This window comes from Pipistrellus kuhlii, unplaced genomic scaffold (genome assembly GCF_014108245.1).
Source record: "Pipistrellus kuhlii isolate mPipKuh1 unplaced genomic scaffold, mPipKuh1.p scaffold_m20_p_1, whole genome shotgun sequence".
NCBI classification, from domain to species: Eukaryota; Metazoa; Chordata; class Mammalia; order Chiroptera; family Vespertilionidae; genus Pipistrellus; species Pipistrellus kuhlii.
Genome location: NW_023425404.1, coordinates 51,863,919 through 51,874,188, shown reverse-complemented (window position 1 = coordinate 51,874,188; position 10,270 = coordinate 51,863,919). Strand labels below are relative to the sequence as shown.

At 47.3% G+C, this 10,270-nt stretch overlaps 1 protein-coding gene across 1 annotated transcript in view; it reads right to left on the bottom strand.

The window, feature by feature from the left end:
• Positions 1-7,041: 7,041 nt before the first annotated feature.
• PLA2G4F (phospholipase A2 group IVF) overlaps positions 7,042-10,270 on the bottom strand; it is a 39,326-nt gene continuing 36,097 nt past the window's right edge. The window contains exon 22 of the transcript XR_004989178.2: positions 7,042-7,052. The gene's annotated coding sequence lies outside the window, so the exon portion shown is untranslated. The remainder of the gene's footprint in view (positions 7,053-10,270) is intronic.

Sequence of the window (10,270 nt, the reverse complement as noted above, 5' to 3'; positions counted from 1 at the left end):
AATGGATGTAAAATGTCTTATTATAGAATCAGCCAAGAAGAAGAAGAAGGAAAAGAAGAAGAAGAAGAAGAAGAAAAAGAAGAAGAAGAAGAAGAAGAAGCAGCAGCAGAGGAAAGTGGTCTATGCATAAGTGAAAAAATAATTTGTATGAACCAGATATAAATTCTAATGAAGAAGAGGAAAATATAGAAACCTACATACAACTTATTCCAAAGTGGGTTACAGATGAAGCAAAGCACAAAGTTCCCGGCTGATGAGGGGCAGGGCCGCTGCAGAATGAGAAGAGCAGATGTAGAGTAAATAGAAGTGTGTCCTGCCCTGCTGAAGAGCTCATTTCTGAGCGTTTTGAGCATGGCCCCTCTCTCACGAGAGTCAAGGGAGAGGCAGAAGGTTCTGCCCACCAACCCGCCCACCACAGAAGCGCATCTTGGGGTGACTAGCTCTGAACCCCCACACTTGGCTTCCCGCTTCCTACCACTCTCTACATTCACTCAGCATTTATAGACCCTTCAAAACCTATCCCTCCCCCCACATTTCTCCTGTGGAACCAACCTTTCCCAGGGCCTCACCCCACAGTTTGTTGCTCCACCGCCTCTGGCCAGCCGCAGTGACAGCGCCGGGAGGGGCTGGTGGCCCCCATGAGGAACGTCCGTGGCCCGAGGACTTGCTCCTTGGACCCATGACCCAGGCTGGTGCAAAGGAGATCCTGGTGCGTGAAGTGCTGAGGGATGTGCCTCCTCTTTCCTGTCAAATGCGCACCTGGGAGGATGCGAAGCTGGAGCTGCTGCTATAGCCATCTTGCTGCCACGTGAAAAGACCTGTCAGACAATGGAGCTGGTCGCCGGCACACTTAAACCATCGTGTCCAGGCAGAGGCGGGTTCACTGTGGCGCTAACGGGGCTTAAACTGGGTCCTCCTCTTGCATGGGCCCTTCCAAAGCTCCGAAGAGCCTGGCCACAGGGTCTGGTGATCGTTCACGAGTCCATAAAATCGCAATAGGAAGCTATTTCAATGACAACTGGTTTAGACCACTTCCCCCCCCCCCCCCCCCCCTTTCACCTTCTCTCTTAGCGTTGATGTGACTGATCCTATTTTTAGGATCTGGGTAAGGAGAAGTTGAGTTAGAGATGCATCTGATTTCAGTTTAGTGGGACATAATTACGCGCTTTGCAGTCAGTTTCCTGTATAGGGAGGTTACTGCTAGCCATTCTAGTTTAGGAATCATTTCCAAAAAGACTCCTACCACCTGCTGTGCCAACTCACCTGGTATTGTGACACAGAGGTGGTACTGAGGTGGGAGGAGAAGAGAGGAAGAGAAACAAGGTCTAAAATAAACAGCCAGAAAGCAGTCCATGGAAAATTCTTACAGTCAGATACATACAAATTTAAGTGAAAGATTTCGTTTCCATGGCCACCTGATCTTTTGCTATGTTTAATCATGTCTTAAATGCCCCTTTTCCTTTATTTAATGGGAATCAAGAAACAGAAGTTATATACCTACTACAGGCCCGTTCATGAAGATTTGTGCAAGAATAGTCCTTCTTTCCCCTGACTTCGCTCCCGGCCACTTCTGTAGCTCCCTCCACCCCTGCCTTCCCCCCATAGCAGGTGTCCTGACAGCTTGCTCCACACCTGCATATGCAAATCAATCCAACACCTTTGTTGGGTTAATTTGCATACTCACTCCTGATTGACTGATTGGCATTGTGGCAGTATGGTCGATTTGCATATTTCTCTTTTATTAATACAGATATGACAATAATTGGCACATATACAATAGCTCTGATCTGAGAAAAACTTGATAATGTTGTGGCAGATTTTATTTTTCTGATAATGTTTGTAACAATATATCCTGTCCTTCAGGTTGTCCATGTAGGAAATGTCCAAATCTGGAGAGAATTTTTATGAGTCAAATTGATGACATATAATGGGAAGTAAAATCTCAAATGCTCTGGAGAATAGCAGTTTTGCAGCATCTTTTTTTTTTTTTTTAATATATTTTATTGATTTTTCACAGAGAGGAAGGGAGAGAGATAGAGAGCTAGAAATGTCCATGAGAGAGAAACATTGATCAGCTGCCTCTTTCACACCCCCTACCGGGGATGTTCCCACAACTAATGTACATGCCGTTGACCAGAATCGAACCCAGGAACTTTCAGTCCGCAGACCGACGCTCTACCACTGAGCCAAACCGGTTTTGGCTGCAGCATCTTTTATGCATTTGAAATTAAGAAGGGAACAAAGGAAGATTCCTTGTAGATGGGAGAAGCAAGGCAGGCATTGGATTACAGGATACTTAACAACACTATGTGCTCTCTTAAGGGTGGTTACAGCTTATTTCAAAGGTGTGTTACCTAGATGCATAGGAACAATGGGCAGGGCTTGCTTAAGGCAAAGTTAAACCTTTTACTAAAAAAACTATGTGATTGGGCCCTAGCTGGTTTGGCTCAGTGGATAGATTATCTGCCCGAGGACTGAAAGGTCCCAGGTTCAATTCCAGTCAAGAGCACACACCCAGGATGCAGGCTCGATCCCCAGCAGGGGGTGTACAGCAGGCAGTTGATCAAGGATTCTCTCTCATCATTGATGTTTCATGGTTTGTTTGTTTTTTAAAGTACATTTTTTATTGATTTCAGAGAGGAAAGGAGAAAGAGAGAGATATAGAAACATTAATGATAAGAGAAAATCATTGATCAGCTCCTCCCGCATGCTCCCTATTGGGGATCAAGCCCAACACTCAGGCATATGCCCTTGGCTGGAATTGAACCTAAGACCCTTCAGCCCTCAGGCTGACGCTCTATCCATTGAGCCAAGTTAGCTAATTGATGTTTCTAGCTCTTTCCCTCACTCCCTTCCTCCATGAAATCAATAAAAATATATTTTTTAAAAAAGTTATGTGATGGGTGTGTGACTGTTCACCATGACCTTCCCAGTTAGGACTTCATGATCAGATCTCCCTGTGAGCTACTTTCCATAGAACCCTTTTTCCGTCCACAATGCTCTTCTAGAACCATGCACACCCTCCTTTTGAATCTGGTGGGCTGGGCACTCTGATAGGATGTCAGGAACTTGGTGCTGCTTGGCTCTGAGTGTAGGTCATAGAAGGTGCTACAGCTTCTCCTGCTGAGAGCCACCACGTGAGATGTCCCGGTCCGCTGAGGCCCCTGTGCCGTGAGGGAGCCCTCCACATGGAGAGGCCATGAGCCAGTGCCCATGTCGGGATCCTCATCTCCAGGTCCCCTCAGCCCAGGTCCAGACGTGAGGATGAGCCGTCAGATGACTCCAGCCCAGCTGTGGAGGCACCCCAGCCAGTGCCCTTTCTAAATTCCTGACTCACATAACCTACGAGCCTAAGAAAGCTGTTGCTGTTTTATGCCATTAATTTAGGTGGTCTGTTGCCATAGTAATAAGATCAGAGGTTTTTCCCAGATCTGCTAACAATCCTAAAGTTTTACAGGGCATTGCCAATGAAGAATTGTGAAATGGAAAGGAACTATCAATAAGTAACTATTATTAACTATGAATAATTTTCTTAACTCTCAATCAGGCAGGCTAGAGAGAAAATTGCTTTCTCTTTGCTCTAAAGAAAATGGTATTACAAAATTGTTGAATAAAGAGGCAATCAAACAATGAAGGAAAAGGCATAGGGGTTAGTTAATGCTATGTTATTTAAATAGTATTTTTGTGTGATGTTTTGGCATTTGTCAGCCGTTCAAATTTTGTATCTTTAGTAATTCTAGATAAACATTCACATTCTTACCTAATCATGCATCAGTTTGTATAAAAGTCAGGCTTCATAGCCTGTGTCACACTGCTCAAGCACTTTATAGATCAAACATATTTATGGATTTCCCAAACTCTATGAGGCAGTTGTTATTATCCTCACTTTACAAATGAGACAGCTTTGGTGGGGAGTAGTTGAGGAACTGCCCCCAGATCACCTCAAAATGATCCCAGAGGCAGTGCTCTTAGCCATCACCGGTGAGACCGTCTCTCTCCAGCAGAAGCGCGGGCAAGAGGGAGCACAGGAAAGTCCCTGGGTCAAGCCTTGCCTGAAGGAGTAAATCTAGTTCTGGGCTTCTCATTTCGATCTCAGCCCTTCCTCATCTACTTTAGCTCCGGGAAGGAAGGGTTCAGTCACTCCCCTCCCTCACCTTCCCCTAGCCTAGAATAACACTCAGTGACTGTCACGGAGGAGAGGAGGCACCAGTCAGGGATCGGGAAGGAGACAGAGCTGAGGCCCAGCTGATTCAGGTGATGGGACAGGTGGCAAGACGTGTTGTGTGAGGCAGGGATGACACACGCTTCAACGTTTGGCACCAATTACCACGTCAGGATGAAGGCACAGGCAGGCCTGTGCTCTTGTGTCACGAGGTGGAGGTTACTCACTCAGATGACTCAGATGACAAGAGGCTAGGGACATTTCCTGTTCACCACAGCTCGGGACCAAGCAGGAAAGGAGCACCGGCCCTGGCCTCATTCTAAGGCTATTGAAAAGGGTGTGCCTCTCACTCAGCCAAGCTGCTCATTCACCCGACAAATACTTACTGAGCATCTGCCGTGCCCCAGACAGGGCCAGGGGAGTAAGCACAGGCCTGCTCTCACCTCAGGAAGCTTCTGGCTGCTGTGCCCTCTGCCTTCCACTCCACGTCCCTCAGCCAGGGGAGCACACCAGCGTCGTAGAACTTGGGACTTACTCGGCCCTGAGGGCTGCTGCAGGTATCTGAGAGTGGAGCCTCTGGAATGCCAAGGTGAAAAGCTATGGAAGAGCTGTAAACGCATATTATTTAGCTCATCACCTATGTCTGGAGGCAGTGGTTGCAGGTATGTGAGCTGCAGGATGTTACATAGGAGCATGTCTGATGGACCTGGGCCAATCTTCCTTCAGGATTCATCTGCCTTCCCCCACCTGGCCTCTCCTTCTCTGCAGGGCTCTCTCTGCCCCCACTCTGCCCTGTTGGTCTTTTTCTCTTCGATTCCTCTTTCCATAAACCTCCCACACATGGGAAATGTATAGTGTTTATAACTTATATCCTAGCTCAGTGGTTGGCAAACTCATTAGTCAACAGAGCCAAATATCAGCAGTACGACGATTGAAATTTCTTTTGAGAGCTAAATTTTTTAAACTTAAACTTCTTCTAATGTCACTTCTTCAAAATAGACTCGTCCAGGCCGACCACAGTCCTAGCTCATAATTTTTAAAATAGAGTCATTAAGGCTTTTTTTTTTTAATGTTTTCAAAACACAAACCAAAACTAAGCTATTTTAAGCATGAATGGGTCTTTTGATGATCTTTAGTTGATCACAATAAAAAAAACTCTTTCTCTAAACTCCAGTGGTAACCTCTCCCCGCAACACCAGATTGCACAGGAGAACCCACCCAAACCCATGTCCAGGATCTCAGGCACCCCGCTCTGGTGCTAGGAGTTCATACAAAACGCACCCTTCTCCCTTCACCCAGCTTTGACTCATCTGCGATGTGGTCGCTTTCCTGTAAACACCCCACAAACCTGTAACCCCCAAGGGGCAAGGACCATGAGGCAATCAGCTGTTTCTGGGTTCCGGAGGGGCATGTCCTACACCGGGGCCACCTGCTAGGCCTGGATCCCCAGCTCACCCGCAGCTGGGAAAGCCTGCCAGCTGCCCCGCTGAGGACGCCCCCTCCCTCCCTGCTCTGCCAGGGGCAGAAGCGGGGCCTGGAGGTGGGGCTGAACCCTGAGGGCCATCACACTGCCCAGCCACAGCCACAGTAGACATGTTTCCTCATGTAGCAGGATTTTATTTTATTTATTTATTTTATTATTTTTTTAATGTATTTTATTGATTTTACACAGAGAGGAATTGAGAGGGACAGAGAGTTAGAAACGTCGATGAGAGAGAAACATTGACCAGCTGCCTCTGGCACACCCCCCACTGGGGATGTGCCCGCAACCAAGGTACATGCCCTTGACCGGAATCGAACCCGGGACCTTTCAGTCCGCAGGCCGATGCTCTATCCACTGAGCCAAACCGGTCCTGGCATGTAGCAGGATTTTAAATGTATATGCTAATGTGTTTTTCATTTGTCCTGTACACTTTCCCATCTCTGGCTAATGGCACCCGTTTTAAAAGTTGGAGAGAAAAAGGGGCCCTCCTTCTGCTTCAGTTCCAGAGACAAAGCTTGAAGGCTGAATGTTGTGAGACAATAAAGGAGTTTCGAAATCCCAAGAGTTTCCTTTTACAGATCATAAGCAAAGTGCTGTGTACAGAGAGAGTACTGAGGGGACGCGCCCGCCCAGCTACACCGGATGAGGGAGGAAGCTGGTACTTCCAGGAGGGGAGCAGGGAGGACGGGAACCCAGCCCCAAACCCTGAGGGACAATATGTACAAACAAATCATTTGGGTAAAATCCCATAACTGTGGGCTTGGTCTTCTTTCTACAGGTGCCCAATGGGAAAAGCATGTCCCCTGAGGGAAGCGCCGGTCTGACTCAGGGATGCCCGCAGTGGTTGCTAGAAATGATTGAGGGAGGGTCTGCGAAAGGCAGGGGCCATCGATGGTGCCCCCAATCTCCCTAGGCCCCCTCGTGCTATAGAGGGGACCCAGAAGTCTTCCCGAACTCCCACTGAGGGTGCAGAAGGTAGCTGAGCTGAGAGTGAAAGGCCTGCCTGGGGCTGCCATGGAGAGTGGTGGGGTGTGACAGAGCCTGGGGGTGCCCAGCCTGAGCCAAAGGATGGACAGGCCTGAATGAGGCACAGAGTCTTCTCAGGCCCCAAAGAGCTGAGGTGGGTCCCAGTCAGCCAGTGGCCCTGACTCACCAGCACGGAGAAGGACAGTGGCCCCACCAGCTGTGATTTCAGCAGAGGAGCCAAAGGCCAGGCCAGGAAGACTCCAGAAAACTCCAAAGAGATGCAGCTAACATTCCCCATCCTCCACGGCGGTCTGAGGCTCTCCCTATGCCTAGCGGCCATGTTGGCTCTGAAATACGCATTTCCTAAAAAAGGATGGGTTTACCCAAATGTGAAACTGAACTTGGTTTACGTTCAGTGGCAGATTTTAATTCCTCCCATTCCTTGGCAACCTCTCCCTAACACAACCATTCAGAGACCTGGGGACTTAGAAATGAGATAACACACTTTATACAAATGAAATCTAAATGAAACGTCTGGGAAAAGACTCACAGGGGAGACATTCCTTAAGCGGAGACTTGGGAGATGGGTTGGTACTTATTGTTATTGCGACACCATTAAGCATTCTGTGCCACTTAAAAGTAGAGTACCAACAAACTTCCTGGTGTAAGATGTTATTTCAGAGGCCATCCTTCTGGGCTGTCTGTAACCCCTCCCCATTCCACTGCACACCCTTCCCAGCCCTCTCACCATAGGCCCTGGGAAGCCCTCTGTCACTCAGCTCCCACAACCTCTTTCTCCTGGCTCATAGCATATTGCCATCCTTTCCCATGCCCCTTCCCCAGAAAGGCTGAGTGCAGGAGCCCTCAAAGCAGAAGCTTCCCACTCGGCTTGGGTTAGGCACCCAACAGAGTCCCTCCCCCACCCCACCCTCACCCCCAGGGCAGAGGAGTGTCTGGAAGCTGAAGTCCCAGGAGCTCCATTCCCAGAAGGCTCAGACCATAGGCAGAGGACCAGCTGCAATGGTGGATGGGAGGGGAGAGGTGGGGGGTGTTGAGGGCCCTGAGATCGGAGGTGGCAGAGTCAGCCTTGCTAAAGGATCAGAGTCTTTACATCTGAGGCTAATGTCAATGAGTCTACATAACATTCCATTATGCTGAGCATAACTAACTGAGCACAACTCACTCCCTTCAGAGGGGGCATTACAGCAACATTTGGTATAAAATAAAGGTACATTCTGCCAAGACCGGTTTGGCTCAATGGATAGAGCGTCGGCTTGGGGACTGAAGGTTCCCGGGTTCGATTCCGGTCAAGGGCATGTACCTTGGTTTTGGGCATATCCCCAGTAGGGGGTGTGCAAGAGGCAGCTGATCGATGACTCTCTCTCATCGATGTTTCTAACTCTCTATCTCTCTCCATTCCTCTCTGTACAAAATCAATAAAAAAAATAAAAAAATAAAGGTACATTCTAATAAAGCATTTATTTATACTTCCTTCATCTTTAAGAAAAGGAAGAAAATTATAATCAACAAGGCAACACTTCTGTCGCAAGAATCATCTGCACGCCAGAGAAAGATTTTTCGGAATACCTGGACTATAAATGTGAAAACACTAAAATCAATGAAGATAACTCGGAGCAGGATGTTCTGTCTATACGTGATGAAACAAAACCAAAACAACCAGTGAATGCTTTCTTTGAGACAACAAACATAGCTAGATATGAAAAGATTGAAATCTCTACAAAAAGGTATTAAACAAGGGTCAATACTACCCTGTTTCCCCGAAAATAAGACAGTGTCTTATATTAATTTTTGCTCCCAAAGATGAGCTAGGTCTTATTTTCAGGGGATGTCTTATCTTTCCATGCACTAGGTCTTATTTTCGGAGGATGTCTTATTTTCGGGGAAACATGGTATGTCTTCAAAGTTGTCAAATGAGGGGCGGCCTGAAGAAGGACCTAGAGGAATGTTAGAAGTTTGGGAGTTTCAAGTTAGCTTCCCAATGAGCCCTTGACCACTCCTCGATGTGTATAGCTTCAGAAAGAGCTTTTCCAGTACCTGGGATTATTGGCTCTTAACTCCAAGATAACACCTTTGACATACTTTGGTTTCTTAATATCATACTTTTTTAAAGTATCAAACAATATTATTTCTCAGTTTTTCATTATTAGTCACCTTTTATATAATATTTCATTTGCTAATTCAGAGATTTTTTTTTAATCTACTTTCTATACTGACCACACATCATGCCTATTTAATGGTAATATTTATGTAAGTGTGTGCGAAGAGCTGAGGGAGCAGGGGTGCAGGCCATGCAGCAGCCTGGCCATGAGCGGCTCAGCACTCAGGGCGGGGAGTCTGTGCGGAGAGGGACCAGCCTGCTGGGTCAGAATGTGTCTCCTTCATCAACCTAAAACCCGCTGACCCTGGAGAAGTTCTCAATATTTGGTGGGCCAAAGTGGCTGGGAAAGACAGACTTGTTCAGATCAAAAGAAACATTTGTGAAAGAGCCAGAAATTCAGGCCAGGCGCTCTCGCATGCACACACACCCATATTGTTTCACACACGTTAGCTTCCAGGACAATGAGCCCATTTGCATGAGGTGGTGGCTGCACACCTGGCCCAAGTTCAAAGAGCTGACTGTGGCTAACCAGGGAGGAAAATGTGCAAACCCAAGAAGGCGAGCCATGCCAGCACGGGTCCATCACCCCACGGCCATCAGGAAGCTGGGCAGAGAAGGAGCTGGGTTGTGAGGAGGGATGGGAGTGGCTTCCAAGCAAAGAGAGAGAGATGAAAGGATGGTGAACCAGAAACCAAGACCAGCAACTAAAAACAAAGTACCTGTATAGTCATAATGTTTATGTTGCTATTAACCCTCACTCGAGGATATTTTCCCATTGATTTTTAGGGAGAATGGAAGAGAAAAGGAAAGACAGAGAAAAACATCGATATGAGAGAAATACATCCATAGGTTGCCTCCTGCATGAGCCCCAACCAGGGCCCAGGCCGGGGGGGAGCCAACCAGCAACCAAGGTATGTGTCCTTGACCAGAAATGAACCCGGGGCCCTATGGTCCACAGGATGATGCTCTATCCACTGAGCAAAACTGGCTAGGGCTGTTTTTATTGATTTTTAGAGAGAAAGAAAGGGAGAGGAATGGAGAAATAGAAACATTGCTGAGAGAGGAACATCATCCCTCAGCTTCCTCCTGCATGCCTCCTACTGGAGATTGAACCTGATGGGGAATCGAACTGTGATCTCTTGGTTCCTGGGTCAATGCTCACCTTCTGAGTGTTGACCTTCCCATTGATTTTTCTTTTTTTTTAGAGAGAGAGAGAGAATTGAAAGGTGGAAGGGAGAGAGAGAGTAAGAGAGAGAGAGAGAAACATCTATGTGAGAGAGACATATCAATAGTTGCCTCGTCATGCACCCTGACCTGGGGTGGGGGATTGAACTTGCAATCCAGGTATGTGTCTTTGAGCCCATGACCCTTCGGTGTGCAGGCTGACACTCTAACCACCGAGAAACACCGGCCAGGGCCAATCAATGTTGAGTGAAAGATGGCAGACACAGAAGACCATACACAGCATGATTCTATGTGTGCCAGGCTCTGGAACAGATAATATCAATCTATTGACAGAAGTTAAAAAGGGGTTACCTTT